Raw genomic sequence first — 18,989 nt, forward strand, 5'->3', positions numbered from 1 at the left:
GGATCCAGTGGACCTCCTCCTCTTGGGTGTGCCCTGAGTAAGGGCGCCGATTTATCCTTGCACGTACGTTGCGTCCCTGCATACGTGCCCAGTGTGTTCGTTTTAGAAGGGGCCTGGGAGAATTGATTCATTTGTACTTACGTGTCTTGTCAACAGTGAAGCTATATAATGTTTAAAATCAGTATATAAACACCATTTGGTCAAGGAAACCTGTTATTGATTGATTAATACTTACTTGTATTTATTGACATAGTGCGAGTTATGCAACCCCCATTGCATAAGTGGTTACGGGCTACCGTTTACAAATGAACACACCCATTCCCTCACTCTAACACGGTCCTTCTCTTCTATTCTCCCTCAAAAGTCATATTAGCTACAAAAATTGTCCTAGGTTCGAAAACCGTGAAATGAACTGAACTTTAATGATAAGCGACCCTTACCCATACCCTTCCTAAGAAACAGCTCCTTCCACAAGCATGACCACAAGTGACCACAAAAGTGTTTTCTGCACGTGCTGAGGGACAAGGTTGTCACATTTTTTTCTTGAAAATGTCTGGACACCATATGTTCTTTCTTCTAGAGAGAGCCATTGAGAAAACCGTAGTAGAAACGTATTGACTCGTGAATTGTGTAATAAAAAGTGGTCTAAGAAAAATGTTACGATCGAGTGCCAACAAAATTCAAATAGGGCGAAAATACCAAAACTGAACACGAATTATTTATGAGTTTTTAAAAAGATATACACTATTATATTTAAAAAAATAAAGATTATATCTAAAGTGACTTACTCATCAATACCTTACTCAAACTATTATAGATAGAAACATGGATTTGTACAGAATATTCCTTTGTCAAAAGGCAAGGGCTAATAAAACAATTTTAAAAATATATGTCCTATAGGAGACAAAGAGAGGGTTTTTTTTTTTTTTTTTTTTTTTTTTTTTTTTTTTTTACAAAAATAGAATATATCATAAATTCTTGAGGTTAAGAAGATGGAACTAAGGGATAAATTCTTCATTAAAATTAACAGAAAACACGTTTCAATGATTGCGAGAACTTCGCTCCTATAGGAGAAAACAGAGGGTTTGTATTAATAATCAAATTACCGATTATTTGTTTAGAAAATGCCGAATGTGAGGATTCGCTTAAGAAGGCGTAAAATTCGGCACATACACTTCTCATTAAAAAAAATTACAGGCCGCGACCTTCGGATTTTCTTTCTTTCTTTCTTTTAAATTCTGTTCCTGAGAAGGGGGAATGGGGTCAATTTCTATAATATTCTAATTTTAGTTTTACTAAAGAAATATCCTCAGGTAATTAGAAACAAAGATTAGTGCAAAATGTCAGTAAAATTGCAAATTTGACTAGCACTCGGTTGATAAATCTGTCAGTACAGAAACTTAAAATAAAATTGAAAACAAGCTGTTGAGAATTATATCTGTAAATACTTTACTTTTGTATTGAAATCAATGTAATTCAATTGAGTGCAAGTATCTTACATGAAAACGTATCCTAAGGTTAGTGACGTGGGCTGGCTGTATGGTTTCATCATTGAAGCCAATAAACTGGTGATATTAAATAAATGTTGTTTAGAATTATTTTATATTATTCCGATATGCGATCTTCTTTGATTAAAGTAAGGTCACTGGTTTGGGACGCGCAAAAAGTATTTAACTCAGCCTTGACTAGTGTTGTCCACGAGAGGAGACGTCTTGTTAAGGTTGAAGAAGTCTCGTTTTGTCTCGATTCTCAAATAATCTTTGTCCTCTCTTTCGAAAATGTTCTCTTTTTTTTATGTAATTTTATATCCTTGACTTTTGAGAGTAATGTACGTCAATTTTTACACTTAGTAATAAGAAAATTAAATGCTTTGTGGGGATAAGTGTTGAATAATTAGCATTAATTAAAAAAGATACATATCGCCCGGATTTCTTAACCAATATTCATATCGAAACCAGACCTTAGCTAGGGGCAGCTAGGGTTTGAGCCCTTTTCGACCACCTTCAGCCCTCTGAAACTTTCATGTTTTGCTTCCTCTGCTTTGCTTCACTTCCAAGTACACGATTCTTTTATTTGTTACTTAGACTTTTCTGGCCAGAAGGACTAGGTTGCTTATCCTTTGGTACCCCCGAAAGAAATTAGACATTTCCAATCAGCAAGAAAATACGTAGACACCACCAGCATACTACAATCTCTTCGAACAAAATCTCAAGGGAAAGTAGGGAACTAAAACTTACCAACTGACAACTGTGAAAACCATTGATGGCCATAAACAATAAATTGAAGCGTTCTATAAGGAATGAAATTTTTTGAGAAAGCATTCCAAGCTAAGATTTTCACTTCCTTCTCTTCGTTTCTTTAATTTGCAAAACAATACAAAAAAGTTTTAACTTTTAACTTCTTTTTGTGTTGTTACTCAATCGTGGATGAATACGTAAGACATACTGTGTTTCCTTCTTTCTTTCTTTATATATACACTTCAAAAAAATCATGCTTAAATTTACAAATATATGATTCATTTTATTATGGCTTGCAAACATCGGAAAACTATAAAGGGAAGAAAGGAAAATCACCCTACTACCTGCCTTAAGTTGTAAACTATAGCGCCAAAAGTTAGGCTCTTGCAGAAATTGAGAATAAATCAATAAATATTTACCTTTTAAGTGCGTAAATTTTTCCCTTTCCATACTTTTTTTCCTTTAAAAAAAATGTCACCCTGAAGAAAATAGAATCCGTTTTTAAAAAAATGAGATACTTCGTTAGCTCATTTTCCCTACAGATCTTTTATGGGCAATAAATAAACATATCACTTTATCGAAAACTTTCGAATACAAACATAATGCAAGTTGGGTCTAGGTTGAACTAAAAAGTAAGTTTTTACTTCTGCTCTCTGCTGTTCCCATATGACAACCTGGAATGGAAACCTTCAAAACAGAGAGGAACCAGTACATTCAGTTTAGAAATCTGGCATCATTGAGTCCTTCGCGACCTCCAGTGCAGTTTGCGGTTGCTAAGCCACAGGGGGTAGAGGAAAGTCTTCCTTCTTCCAGGAAAAATAGTCGCTTATCCATGGCCCCGACTTTATATGGTTAGGACATGTTGAATTTTTGGATTTTTTTTTTTAAAAAGATCCAATATTGTAACCAAATACAAAGTGTCACTTAACTCAGTACGATTTGCTTATTCCGTAAAAAAATATCAAAACTAGATTTAGGCGCCGTTCAAAAATTTTGTAGCCTTTGATCCAAAACATCCAATATATTTCAATCAAAAATGTTCTTGTAAGCCTTACATCTGGAGAACTACATATAATGTAGCCAAAAGCAAAATATCACGTAACTCAGTATGATGTGCTTATTCCGTAAAAAATACTAAAATTTAGGGACCGTTCAAAAATTTTATGGCCCCTGCTTCAAAAACTAATTATTGACCAAGTTCGCAATCTTTTGATCCATTCTTGGATCATTCCTAAAATCCCTGTTCAGGGTATATTTCGTTCTGGTATGTGGGTGATTCTATGGCCGATTTTTTTTATTTTATTTTTTTATTTATTTATTTATTTATTTATTTATTTTTTACAAAAAGCTACTTTTTGAGAAAAATGTGCGAAAATTTTCTTGAATTTATGGGTCATGATCCATGTGTGTGTGGTATCAGTCGAAATCTTGCTGCTTCATTCTGAAGACAGTAATGTAAAAAACAGAGGTGGATCCAGGAGGACTTCTTGGGGAACGGGGAGCGGTGGGTTGTAATACTGCTACTTAGAGATATTTTTAAGAGCTCCAAACTCTGGGATGGGTTTCATTTATATATAAAATAAAGTTTCCTCTTCCGAAGGAGGGGTCAATCGCCCCGATCGCCCCCTCCGGATTCGCCCGTAGTAAGAACCATGAATCTAAAGTAATTAGGGTCAAGTATGAGCTTCCTAAAGTGTTTTATTATTAATATTATTTACCCAATTTTAAGTTGGAAAATACTTTTAAAAAAACCTTCATAACTGTTAGCTATCCGCATTTCAGTAATTCGAAAACCATCTCATAGCAAGGATATGTATTTTTTTTTTTTTTTTAACAGGACGGATTAATCCATAGAGGCACGGGGCTAGAAAAAATGTGTCCCTTGCTGATTTCACCTAATACATTTCTGTAAAAGTACAGCAGGAAAGTTAAGGAAATACACGTAGTTCTACGACATCAACTATGCCATGCATTAGATGATATTATGCCTTATGGAAATTTTCAAATACATAAAAAAAAACATACACACAAAGCTTCCCTATTATATAAATGTAATAAATGAGAAATGATGATTATTGAAACTTGTATGATTCTTTTTAGACAGCTAGTTGAGATTTTGATCGGAGTGGAGGCCCAGGGCTACATCTTCCTTAAGCCCCCCTTAATCTCCTCAGTCCTAACGTCTCCTACAGGGAACATGAAATAGCTGTTTTTTTAAAAGAAGTCTAGTAAGCAATGATTGGAGTTTGCAACATTGACTTCCGTCTCTACATATTGTTGATAGATGTCAGTACCTAATGTGATGTATTTTTCGCGCCAAAATTTTGAAGTTCGCTTCTCAAATGGGTTGGAAATATGTCGTAGTCAAAAAAGAATGGAATTTCAGCGAGCAGATGTAGTTAAGTACATTAATTTTTAGTTAGAGTTGTTCCTTGAATATTGAAGATAAGTTTAATTAATCATAAAAAATGGGGAAGACATACGTAAGAGTAATATGTCATTGTACTCTCGTGGATAGTACAGTAAACTGTAAACTTGAATGTCCCCTACAGGAGGGGACATGGGGTTATTAGTAACCCACCGTAAACACTAAAATTTTGGGGTCATTTTACGATCATTTAGGGTCTATATTAAATATATGTAAAGGAAAATTAGAAATTTGAGACAAAAAATTTTCCCAGGACTGAGGAGGTTAATCCGACTCTTCTTTTTGAGATATCTTTCTTGTGGCAGTTATATTGGCTTGGAAAATAATTTTCTTGAAAATTCTCATAAATTGACCGAATTTTGCAACCGGTAAGTTGTATGTATGTGGTAACATTTGAAATCCTGATTGATTCTGAACACAATGATGTCTTATTCAACCCTAGTCACTGGGTACCCACTTCTCTTTGAAACACTTACATTCTTACCCACAATCAGAATTAAATAGAAAATTTGTTGAGCTGAGTTGAATTTAAGTTTAGCGTCCCTTTCAGCAGCGAGACTATATGAGACGTGGACCTACTGATTAACGTGGAATCCGAACCACATGAGCTCCCACCGGGATTCGAACCCGGGTCTCCCACGCCAAAAGCGCGTACACTAACCGCTTAGCCACGAATGAGCTCCTAGAAAATTTGTAGAATTTGTTTTTAAATCAATTTAAATGTTTATTTAGAGCTAAAGAATAAGAATTTTCTTCGTACGGACGCCAGAGTATGGTCTATTAAATCAAGCCAGGTAGCTAAGACGTTTTAAACAAGACTATATTAATTTATAACAACTAAGGCTAGAGCAACATGTTTCTTGGTCAAAGTCTATAATTTCCTTTAAAACCCTTGATTTTAAAAGAGATGCAGAACAGGATCTAATATTTAAAGTGAGGTCCAAGGGCGCCCATCAGGTGGGGCAAGGTGGGACGCTTGCCTCCCCTTTTAGAGGAAATAGTGCTTCGGAAGATCGAAAACCCAATAGATATTTTAGAATAGTTACCGCAAAATGAGACTACATTTGAAATGTCGCTTATACTTGCCCCCCCTTGGAAACCACAATATGGTGGGCACCCTTGGTGAGATCTGAGCTCCCCACTTCCTGCACTGGAAGCATGAGCGTAGTGTTAATACTCTTGGAAAATGTATACACGACTGCTACTGAATTATTCTATACCTTTATTCTTAATCTGTACCAACCGCAACTCAGTTAATTATCTCCATGGTATTCTACAATTACACTAACATGGGTATTTGTCTCAATCAGGGTTGCCACACTCGAGACTCGCGACGATGCCAAACACGCGTCTGAATTATGCTAGATTTTTGTAAATTATGCCAGATTTTCAAATTATCTTTCCTAATTAATTTTAAAGACCCGCCCCCTACTTATCTTCATTATTTTAACGAAGTGTTTTAACTGTATTCGAGTACAAAGCTAATATGACGCTGTCAGGAATGACAATGAAATAAATTTGAAAATGACACATTATAGAGAAGGAAGGTCGAATTTATATTTTATGAATGGATAACATTTTAAGAAATATATGCACAACATACCGCTTCGGACACAGCCCTGAAGAATTCTTTTAGTGTATTACTAGCTGTCCCCTGTCGCTCATATCCCTCCCCTCTCAAGCTGTAAACTGAAAGGGACAGAAACATTCCAGATAACCACACATTCAGGTTTCAGTTGACAGTAATAAAACTATAGGTAAGTAAATATGTTTTGCAGGGTCACATTTTGCTATTTTTGAACATTTCTCTGAATTCAACAATAAATTACAACTGTGGAAATACTGACTGGTTTTCATTGCTCCAACCATCGCTTCAACTAAAAAGAATAACTCCCGACGGTCCTTGAACCATCTATATTTTCGTTCTTTTTCTGTTCTCCAGAGGAAAGAATGAAATTATGCTAGATTTGGCCAAGATGCTAAAGTCAAGATGCTAGATGCTAAATGCATGTAAATTATGCTAGATCTAGCACCAAGATGCCAGATATGGCTTCACTGGTCTCAATATTACTCTAATAAACAAACCATACTATATCTTCAGTAAATAATCTTTTCAGATCAATCTATCTTCAATCAATATCTAGTTATTTAATATTCCTAATCTTTATAGTCAACTTGTATAAACAAATCGATCAATATGTATTACAAATCGTGATTCCAAATATTCCACATTCATCTAGATTTCACTCAATCCATTTTAATCTATATCCATTTCATGAACTAACTGTTCACACCGTATATCCCTTAGCAACATACCAATATGGGTATGTGTAATTATATCAAAACCTTGTAAGCACGTGGCCTCATATTATACCTACCAATAAGTAGCAACTATAAAGACCAGCGACGAGGGGAAAACAAAGGGAATAGAAGGGAACCATAGTGCAGGAAGTTTCTAATTTTATCGCCAGGTGAGCTAGCAGTAACTGTAAAACACATGATTCATTTGCATTTGATGGCCTTATTTTGAAATCAATGCGAGCACGAAAAAATTGCAATATTATTAATGATGCTCTGAAAAGCTAACACAAACACTGAAGATCAATAAAAGATTAAACCATGACATCCTAAATTCTTTTATCTAAACCTCTGAACTCCACAATTTTTAATCAGGAAAAGAAGACCGATTTTCAAACAAGAATAGGCAATGAAGACATCTGCAGATGTTTTGAGATTGGCAGCGGAAGAGATTTACTCCAATACTTGGAAAATATGCTATTTTCCAGTTGTGATCATTGTGTGGTTCGTCTTCAGGAATTGCAGTGGTCAAACAGAAGAAAAATTTCCATAAAATTTCATATCATGAATGGGCAAAGTAGCGCAAGCTCTCTTCCTCTGTGTTCACCTCCGGTGCTTGGGGTCCCTGGTTCGACTCCCAGCTCGCGCCGTGTGTGAACTTTGTGGTGGACAAACACCGTGCTCGTGGGTTTTCTCGGGGTTCTCACGTTTCCTCCCACTTTCTTCACTACATAATTTCACTCATCTCTCATCATCACCGTCTCCTTTAGCCTAACCGGCATAACCGTGGGACGTAAAAGTTAAAAATTTCATTTCATTTTTTCTCTTTCTCTGCTTGACGAAATAAACTTATTGCTTTTGTTTGTTCGTTTGGCAAAAATCAGCAATATTCCTGCTTCTCATCGCACAAGAAAACAGGTCAATGAGAAAAGTGTCGAATAAAAACATCCATTTACATATATATATATATATATATATATATATATATATATATATATATATATATATATATATATATATATATATATATATAAAAGGATCAGTCAAATTGAGAAGGAGAAGCCTTCAAACGAGTTTACGTCCAATGCATAGCTTATAATAATGAACACACAACTTATTAAAGGGGCGGATCCAGAGGGGGCGATCGCCCTCCAGAAGAGGAAACTCTTATTTTATATGTAAATAAAATCCATCCCAGAGTTGGGAGCTCTTAAAAGTAGGTCTAAGTAGCAGTATTACAACCCACCGCCCCCCCAGAAGTCCGTCCTGGATCCGCCCCTGATTGTTATTACTAACATTTTGTTTTAATCTCTGCTGCTTATAGGTGTACATACTTAAATGTTTACTTTTACTTAGCGCTATATCAATATTTGATTCTGATTAATGTTTCATGTTTTTTTTTTTAATTTTAGATTCTTTCAACATACATTTTTTTTTTTTTTGTATTTTTATATCATTTTGTTTCATGTTTCTGAAATATTTCGCCGTTTCTTTTTAAATTAAGAAACGTAAGGAAAGTCAGTTAAATATGAACATAGTTAATGAAAATACTAATATATCTCAAAAATGATGTATTACAAAAAGTAAAAGCTCTTACTAAAAAAAAAAAATCGTCTGCAAACGCTAAAAAGTGAAAGGTTAAATAGGAAGATTTTTTAAAAACTCATGGATTTTATTTGGCCCTAGAATTTCTAACTGAAGTCCGATTTTCATGCGGTTTGTGATCAATGGTCAAGGAAGGATGGGAAATTTATGGCACTATGTTTACTGGTTTAAATTCATCCGCAGTAATGTCGACCACGCCCCAAGAAAAATAACAAATATTCGCCAGTGTACCTTACAATTGGAATGAGGTTTTGGAGCTTTGAAGGGAAATGAGGAATACAAATTAAGTGTAAGTGAGAATACAAATTAAGTGTTAGTGGTAACATCCACAAATCACATATTGAATACCTATAGCCGGGTTCTTGCGACAAACAACGGAGAGATTTACTTGGGCGACCTAAGAAGTCCTTAACTGACATCTTCCTCAACACCAGCCTGCGGAGTCTGATGCTTCCCTGTCTTACTCAGAATAGGGGCGGATCCAGGATGGACTTCTGGGGGAGCGGTGGGTTGTAATACTGCTACTTAGAGCTACTTTTAAGAGCTCCAAATTCTGGGATGGGTTTTATTTATATATAAAATTTAAAAAGTTTCCTCTTTTGGGGAGGGCAATTGCCCCGATCGCCTCCCTGGATCCGCCCCTGACTCAGAAGCGATCCATTTTCTTCCAATTTATTCACTAGCGACCATATGTTCCTGTCTGGGGCAGAACGTTAGGTAAATTTATTTCTAAATGCCCTTTGCGCAGCAACGACAGATTCCGTTCTCTAAAAACTTTTAACGATAAACTCACGTTGCTCCAAAGAGTACGGTACACTACTTTTACTGTATCCTGATCATACTCACACAGTAGCACAGAACTATATAGCACAATTCTCAATACGACGACTAGCTTTCCTGTTTCTTATTGACTTGGCAAGGTTGCCATCTAACGAAGAAACCTCAAATCTCCACACCGCACCGCACCTCATTCCAATTGTAAGGTACACTGGTTAATATTTACTGTTTTCCTTGAGGCGTGGCCGATATTACCCCGGATGAATTTAAACCACTAAACATAGTCTCATAAATCTCCCATCCTTCCTTGACCATTTGCAACAAACCGCATGAAAATCGGACTTCAGTTATAAATTCCAGACCCATATGAAATCCGTGAGTTTTTAAAAAATCACTCTGTACTTTTGTTCGTGAATAATAAACACGTTAGTAAGGCAGGTGGGCAGTGCTCGTATTTTCCGTAGTACAAGGGTAATATGAAGACTTCCTAGGGCAAATATGACCAGTATTTCTTTTTTTTAATATTTTCACATAAAATACAAAGCAGATACATAAAATGTACAAAAGAAGAGATAAAACGTAAATTATTACAATAACGAGCAAAAGATAGTTGCATATACACATAAAACACAGTTCATTTCAAGAGTTCTGTCTGTTGATGTAACGTAAATAACTCGGCATTAAATCTAATACAATAATCACAAACGAAGAACTTAGGACACTGAACGTTCACACAAAGAACATGATACCAGTCTCGGCACATATCACACTTGATCCATTCTTCCTCTTTGGAGTCATCACTAAACTTTCCTTCACAAATATGGCAAATACTACCATTTTTCTTACACTGTGTGTATGAGCCTGTCTTCTTTCTTGGCGTAGCATTTATGAGGTTTTCTTCAATAGAACTATCATTATCCGCCTGAGCTTTAGATTTATTTATGGATGTCTGCTTGTTCTCCTTTGCAGGAAGTCTTAATTTTGAAGTGCCTTTGGACTGAAATTGTGTTATGAATTAGCTTGATGTAAGTTCTCGTGCTTTCCCTTTACGTCTTCCTTTTATTGTTGCTTTGACTTTGATTAGCAGAAAGAGGAAAAAGTGATATCACAATTTTCCGCGATGTTTGAGGAACTTACTTGATACTGTTTCCTGAGTCGCTTGATGGTCCATGTTAAGGTTCAGTGTTTGCGAAACAGGCAAGTTCTTGACCTGTGGATGTATTGGTTGGTGATGTGTGCACTATAGCAAGATTAGATAGTGTAGAAGGGCTTGTTGTGTCATTATTATCAGCAGATGATCTTAAAGTGTCATGAGAAACATCGGGAGAATAATCCTCTGCAAAATAAGCACAATCTGGAATAGCATGTACATCTACTGGCCACAGTCTAGTCACTTTAAACGCACTCGAAAGAATTCCAACAGTAGCATTAGTATTCCATGCTTTCGTGATCATTTCAGCAAATTCTAATTTGGTAAATGTCCTACTATATTCTCGAATAAAATTAGAACAATGGAAATAAAACTTGCTTTTGAAAGATGCGAAAAATGCACTGTAATCAGCCAATTGTATGTGGAGGAAAGCACAAAATGCATACACCACTTTAGGTAACATCTGCAAAAGCTGCTCACATTCATTTCTCTCATTACTTTAAAAAAATACCTGTGCCCATATTAAACTGAATTTAAAAGTTCATATTTCACCGACTGCTGATATTTTAACGTGTTGTAGTTGGCAACTCTGTTAATAGGAAAGAAGTGAACAAAACACTGTTTTCCTAGACAGAACAGACTATAAATCCAGTGAAAACTTATAAACAACGCATATATCAGGGTTGCCAACTGGCCGGTTTTTCACCGGCCTGGCCGGAAATATTGCTGTTATTTTGATTGAAGCCAATGACCGGTAGAAACTTCTTACCAGCCCCTTTTTGATCGTTTTTTTTTTCAAATGTGTATGTTCGAAGCAAACCCATCTAGTTCATAGTATAGATTTAAAAAGTAACTTTCATTTTGTAAATCCAAAACTGTCACCTTTCACCATCTATCAACGATTAATATATTTTGTTCATTAGTTTAGATAACTCTAAAGAGGTGACAGGGAAAATTTGAAATTTACTTGTAAGGAATTTTATACATTTATTGAGAGTGAAAATGGACTTCTTAAAGCAATTTCCTGTAGTTGAAGTTTAAGAAAGAATAAATTTCATTCTCCAAATCCAAAATTGTCACATAAAGATTAATATACTTTTGTTCGTCTGTTTCGAAAATTTTAAAGAAGTGGTAGTTACAGGTAAATACAGTAAAATAATCAATACAGACTTCAGTTTCTCATTTATAGTACAAAGTATCTATTAAGCTTATTAGTGAATGTACTAAGGATATGCAGAATACAGATGTTAATGCACTTTTGTTCACGATACTACATTTCCTTTCCATGCATGGGTCCGAACAGTGATATTTCACACTTAGACCTATATTGTTGGGAATTTTGAGGGCGTGCCGGTTTTTTCTTTTTCCAGAGTTGGCAACCCTAGCATAGACACCAAGTTTTAGCTTATTATCCATTACCGTGATTTAACTATAGCTTCAAAAAGCTACATTTTTTAAAAAAAAATTCTACATACCTGTAAATTTGTCTTTTATTTCACAAGAAGTGAGGCGAATGAGCTTGGGCTCCTCTCCGCAAATTCATGGAACTCCAAACAATGCTACCACCTTCGTTGTTTTCCCCTTGAGCAAGGTGTATATGTGCGCTGTATGAGTTTATGCTTCGTGCTGCTCATATTTTTGGGACTGCTCATCTTAAACTGACCTTCCCTATTGTTGTATATGAGGAATATATGGGTTAAAATCCTTTGCTCTTCGCATTGTTTATATTCGTCGTGTAGTAATGTATTCTAAAACAACGTATGTAAGTGGTAAAGGTCTTAGGCTAAAGAACCTTAACTTCACCACGTAAAGGAGGTCGTAAATAAATAATTCTCATATAATTACTTCTTTGATGTTGTTGGTTTTGATAATAAGACCCATCCTGCCATTAAATCATTCATTCGTTACATTTGTCCTTCTTAATTTCACCCCCCCCCTCTTGTACCCCGAAAAACAAAACAAAACAAAAAAGCCATAACTTTTTAGTAGTGAAATAAAATTGTTACCGTAGACCAGCGTTTCCCAACCTTTTTCAACTTGCGGCACACCAGGGTAACTTGAATTCTCGCGGCACACATATTATTATTATTATTATTGTTATTATTATTATTATTATTATTATTATTATTATTATTATTATTATTATTATTATTATTATTATTTGAAAATATAAAATACTGTAGTATTATTTTCTGATTACTGACATCCTTCTCACAGAGAAGAAAGCTAGACCACTGTTTTTTCCCCGTGGTAAATCATTATGCTTATTTTTCATTTTAATTTAAAAATAGAAAACAATTACAATAAGATATAGGGCTCAAGTTGTTAAAAATACATTTTTTTTTCGAAAACTGTATCCAACCTTTCATTAAGAAGGAGGATCACTAAATAACGAACGAACAAACGAACCTCTTTTACTTTTAAAACACAAATATAGGTAATTCGTATGCATGTTTACTTTGCCGGAAGGATTGAATAATATTTTAAAATTTCAAGTTACGAAATAGTCTGCAACAATAAAGAAGCAATAATGGTCATAACAATGATAACACTTTTTTTTTTCAAAATTAGAAATTTACAGAAAAATGTTCTACAGAAAAGTAACACAGTATGAAACTTTAAATTTTAGATTCATAGTAGTAATTTGAAATACAAATATACCTTTTTCTGTATGTCTTGCAATTTGATTGCTATAGAATTAATAATTTTGTTCCGATTTCCTCGCGGCACACCAGCGACCCATTCGCGGCACACCACTGTGCCGCGGCATACCGGTTGGGAAACGCTGCCGTAGACTGTTTCTAAGAAGTTACTACGATCAAATGATTTCCCTTTTTGTGTGTGTGAATTGCCATGTTATATGCTGTGATGATGTAATGCTTAACACCGTACTGGTCTTGTTTAACATTTTGTAAGTGATTAGAAGTTAGTTATAAAATTTTAAAGATTTTGCGTTTTCTTTTCACTACTATAAGGCGGGGTGCCCTTCAGGGGCAACAAAATATGAAAAGAATTGCAGAGTCCTCTGTCGGTAAAACCATGAACTGTAAAGAGAAAGTTTCAACTGTCACCGTAAGATAGAACATCTAATTGGATTTTGGCTATAATGTTGGCGGTTAACATCAATTCTAATTACTCGGAGGGTTTGTTGATGTAGAGGTGTGGAAAGCAGTCACTGTAAAGGTCGACAAAATTTGAAAGATATCACGTACAAGAAATTCCGTCAAAGTTAAGTCAGTTTCGTAGAATACTACTGTGTATAATGGGACTTTGAAGCAATAGTTGAAATTGAAGTGTGAAACGTTTTAAAGTCATAAAAAGAAATAAAACTGAGAGAAGGCGGTTTCTGCCTCTAGTTAGGGTTACTTTACACCAGTCAAAAGTAATCCCTTTGATAGGAAATTACGACTTCTGGTAAGTTCTGCCTTCTAATTTTAGGTAAATTTTCTATTTAGTTAGATGCCAGAATGGATTTGTTGTTGGAAAATAAATTACGAATAGTGGCGGATCCAGAAAAATTGTTTGACAGAGGTTTCACTCAGAAAAGCTTAATTTTTTTAGAAATCACTAGACTTTTTCTGAGGGGATTGAAGCTAATATGCACAGGAATAACTAACATTAGATCTTTTAAAAAAGAAATCATGCAATTTGGGTGGACTTCAGCCTGAAATCCCCAAATCCCATAAATATTCCACTGATTACGTTTGGGATGATATTCTTGGACATAAAGAGCAACCAAGGCAAATCAGTTCACTTTTTTTATATGTTTTTTTTTTCCTGAGTGAGCATTTTTGTAAGGCACATGTTAAACTATCAAAATTTTCTTTACAAATATCGATAGTTCATACTAAGTACTGATACCAGTACCATCATTCTAATAACAATGTTTGTAGACTGCATGCAGTTTTGTGTAGGAAATGAAATGTATAAATACTGAAGGGAAAACATTGCACAGAAATATTATGTGTTACGTTTGTAAGTTACATGTGATTTTCTTTATAATCTGCTGCAAAGTCTTTACAGCAGAAAGAAAAGATAAAATAAAATCTTTTTTCCTATTTGTAATAATTTTATTTTATTTTTTTCCCTTTCCGTTGAGATTCAATTTTCCTTCAGAGTTACACTAACCATTACTATCTGTACTAGGAACACCCTGTCTATAAATCTGAAATGCATGGGATTCTTCCTATGAGAGTGGGAACATAGTGGGATAGTGGTAGGGCGTTCATCTTTGATGCGAGAAGCTTCTGATTCGATTTGAGGCCATGTGAATTTGTGAAAAATCTTTTATGTTTTACGTCCCACGATTATGCTGGCTAGGCTAAAGAAGACGGTGATGATGAATGTAATAGTGGAATGAACAAAGTAGGAGGAAACGGAAGAACCCCGCGAAAACCCATGCAAACGGTGTTTGTCCACCACAAAGTTCATTTCGCGCAAGCTGGAATCGAATCAAGGGCCTCATGCTAAACGTTCTACCACAGAGTCACCGCGGCCCATGTGAATTTGTACTGGACAATATCGTCTGAATGTGTTTTCTCTGAGTTTTCCCGTTTCCTCCTACTTTCCAATTCTACTATTTTTCCATTTTCATTAATGATCCATCTTATTTTTCTTTTTTAACCTAAAGCACTGGTTCTCAAACTTGTTCTTACCGCAACCCACGTTAAACATTAAAATGTACTTTGTGGCCCATCTACTTTTATTCGTCATTCTACGTAATGGTGGTATTTCAATTTTGTAAATCATAATTCTAATTTTTCCATATAAAGGTAACACAGAGCTCACACTATTCTCAACGCAATGCCCTACCCCGTGACAGATTTTGACTCGCACATTCTCTTTCCATCCTAACACAGCATCTCTACTGATAGTACTTTCTTTAGAAGATATGTTTCTACATCAAAATACAATGTTCACAATTCAAAGGCAAAACTTCTCGCGACCCACCAAAGAAACGGTCCACGACTCACCAATGGGTCGCGACCCACACTTTGAGAAAGACTGACCTAAAGAATATAACGGTGGGACTTCAATAAGTTAAAGATTTCATGTCATTTCATTCCTTTATATCATATAGAATTTCAGAATCTCATATTTGTACTACGAGAATCCGGAATTTGATCAGAAAAGAAGTTTCTCATTTGTATCAAAAGATCCAATATATTTCAATCAAAAATTTTCTTGTAGGCCTTATATCTGGAGAACTACATATAGCGTAGCAAAACCCAAACTATCACTTACCTCAGTATGATGTGCTTATTCCGTACAAAATACGAAAACTCGATTTAGGGGCCGTTCAATCATTTTGTGGTCTCTGGTCCAAAAACGAATTATTGGTCAAGATCACAGTCTTGTGATCCATACTTTGGAGATCATTCCTATATATATATTTATTTATTTATTTATTTGTTGATTAAAACTTGCTTCCACATCACAGCTGTAAACGAGCTGGTCTACGTAAAAATAGTTTCAAGGTCAAACATAAATTCGGTTCCCGGTCAGGGTAGAATTTTGAGAGTTCCTGGAGAAAGAGAGAGAGAGAGGAAGACTCGGGGAATACACTATCCGTGGAATGGGGGAATTAAAAAGAAATCAAGAAGGAACGAAGCGATTGGGGACCTGTATGCTAAATCCCAGGAAAAAACTCACTCAGGATCTCTAGCCTGATAAAGCTGTTATACTTTTTAACCGAGCGTTCCCACCGGTGCCAATAAATAAGAACAAAAAGTCAAAACTTACCTCTATAGAAAACAGGCAAAGAACCTTCCATTACACGAATCGCTATACAATCTAGGCGAAGTACACACTAGAAGAATTACTGTTGTAAAAGCCGGTAAGAGATCATCTTTGTTAACAGTAGAGGAACTTAAGAAACAAAATGCTCTTAGATCGCGTTTAACCTATCCAACAACATATCTCAGATCAAATTCCATTTTACTAAATTTTCTTACATTCTAAGTTACATTCTACCAGTCACTACAAACACGAAAATAAAATATCGGTAGAACAGTGGAAATAATAAAACATGAAATAGATGATTATTTTTTAAAATGCAAAGAAATATAAAATTAACGAGTTTTATATTTACGTATACTATTATCGTAAATACACTTTAGCGTTTAATTATAACTGAATTGATGAGGTGCTTATGATGAAATCAAAGAATACACTTCTACATCCATTTCAGGGTCAATGTTAATAATTAACCCCTGATTGATTAGAATTGTAGTTTCATAAAGTAAACTGCTATACCTGAAGACATTCTTTAATTGAAAAATGATGACTTCTGGGTAATTATGATGATAGAAGATTTGACATAGCTATTCACACATACTCGAAAGAACTGATGACTTACATTTAAGAGATCTTTCCTAGCGTGGCTGAAAATAATTTTAGATGTACACAGAGGCGGGTCGAGAAGGCTAAACCTAGGGGGACAGCCAGAACCCAGAATATGATGGAATATCATGAGTTTACTATAAACTCCCAAAAATATGTAAGTACTAACTTGAATTATTTTTGTCACTCAAAAAATTGAGGGGGCAGGCCCCATGGCCCCGGACTATATCCGCCTCTGCACAGTAATTAAAGAAGTTGAATTGAACCTAGTTGTGACTTTGGTTGAAAAGGGACTCTCTCTCTCTCTTGAGAAACGAGCTAGAAGGTACAGTGGAAGGAAAAAGATGGAGGTAGAGAAAGGGGCTGCAGTCGATGGAAGGTATTAAAAGATAAAATTCCTACTTGAAGTTGAAGAGGTTAGTAAAACATCCCAATCACGACAGGTTGAAATTATGTATGACTTCGAGGAATAACTAGATCTCGTGCAGCCGTCCACGCCAATAAAAGTTTTCTGTGATTGGCCCACCCTTTCTTCCAATTTGTAATGCTTGTTATTAATGTTACAAGTAGCATATAAATAAAGAAGTATGTCACCAATGGCGTAACTGTTCGGGCAAACGGTGCTTGTGCTCCGGGCGCCAGATTGGGAGGGCGCAAAATCGGGCAAATATTTAGGGGAGCGTTTTAGTTTGGTTGGTCAGGGAGGCACTATGGCGAGTTCTTGCTTCGGGCGACAACTACCATAGTTGCGTCGATGTATGTCATAGTTACAAGAAAAGAACAACAGACATGAACTGTTTTATTATTGATTTTCTCAAAAATTACTCATGAGAATTTATACGGTGGCAACTCCTTCAGTTTTTATAATCTGTCGATTAATATATTTCTTATTTTTGGAGAATGTTATAAGCGAACAATAATTAAATTTGAAGAGTCGGTGTTAATTGTTGTATATATCTCATTAATCGTAATATTCCTTTAGGCATTATTGTCATCTAGCATCATAGTAGAGAGCTTAAGAGGCAACATCACGGCGAAATTAAAATACCGCGAATTTTACAGTAATTATGTGATATCTTCAAATAGATAAAAGATAATCGAAAAGTGGAACAAGAGCTCAATAAACAATATTGTTTTACATGAGATACCGCTATCATGACTCACTTATCTGCTTTCAATTTCCAGCCATTTAGAAAATCGGCATTTATATGCGCGTTTTTAAATGGCTGCAAATAGAAAGCTACTATTAGGTGACTCGTGATAACGGTACCTCATGCAAAATAATATTGTCTAGCGCGCTCTTGTTCCACATTTCGATTATCTTTTATCTGTTTGAAGATATCATATAATTACTGTAAAATTAGCGGTATTTTAATTTCACAGTGATTAGACCTCTTAATATTGACAACTGCATTCCACTAGAATGTGTTTAGGGACGAGAAAAAACTAATTTAACTTTTAATACCAGTGTGAGGAATCGATTCTCCGCTCACACTCCTTTGTGAGTAGTAAAAATGAATAAGCGTAAACCCATTTCGTTTGCTGTGTAGTGGATCCAAATAAAAACAAAGATTTTTTAACGTACGAGAAATTTAATGTAAGACTCAGGGTTGATGTATGTGCATGGGTGTGTTTCCAAGTGGTTCTAACTAGTGGTGCTATTCAACCGGTTGACAACGAGTTCACAAGAATCGATTGTTAAAATAGTTTGAGCTGGAAGAATGTTTGTTATACCCAGACATAACAGTAAATTTTACTTAGTTATACTTGTTTTTAAGAAATTCTTACAGCTACAAGGTTGAACATGTGATCTCTCGGAACATGGTTTAAGCGTTTATTTTTTAATCTCAAATGCTCAGATATCAAGAGTGAGAACTGGGATCACATGAGTTTAGTGGTGAGGGTTATTTATGTTTGAAACGGGCATACCCCTACATACCATTATCAATAATTGTTGCTGGATTAACCCTTCAGTACACGGGTTGTGCCTGAGAAGCACAGAGCAAGCCGTAAGAATATATTTATCTGTTTTTTCAATAGATGGCAGATGGATACAATTGTGTCACTCAGTGTACCTTTTTTTGTGATTACCGAGAATCAATTGCTTATATTTATATAGGTCGTACTTGAGTTGTCTGTGAGCGGGAAGCTA

The 18,989-nt window shown here is 35.4% G+C and overlaps 1 protein-coding gene across 3 annotated transcripts in view; it reads right to left on the bottom strand.

Annotated features, from left to right (window-relative positions):
• The window catches only part of LOC145672931 (very long chain fatty acid elongase AAEL008004-like), a 103,807-nt gene that overhangs the window by 51,462 nt on the left and 33,356 nt on the right, over positions 1-18,989 (bottom strand). Inside the window, exon 1 of one of the 3 annotated variants that reach the window (XM_081742153.1) lies at positions 11,971-12,145. The exons of the other annotated variants lie outside the window; for them this stretch is intronic. The gene's annotated coding sequence lies outside the window, so the exon portion shown is untranslated. Of the gene's footprint in view, positions 1-11,970; positions 12,146-18,989 lie in introns of those variants that run through there. 3 annotated transcript variants of the gene reach the window in all.

The sequence above is a fragment of the Thermobia domestica genome, chromosome 16, assembly GCF_964235325.1.
Source record: "Thermobia domestica chromosome 16, izTheDome1.hap1.1, whole genome shotgun sequence".
NCBI lineage: Eukaryota > Metazoa > Arthropoda > Insecta > Zygentoma > Lepismatidae > Thermobia > Thermobia domestica.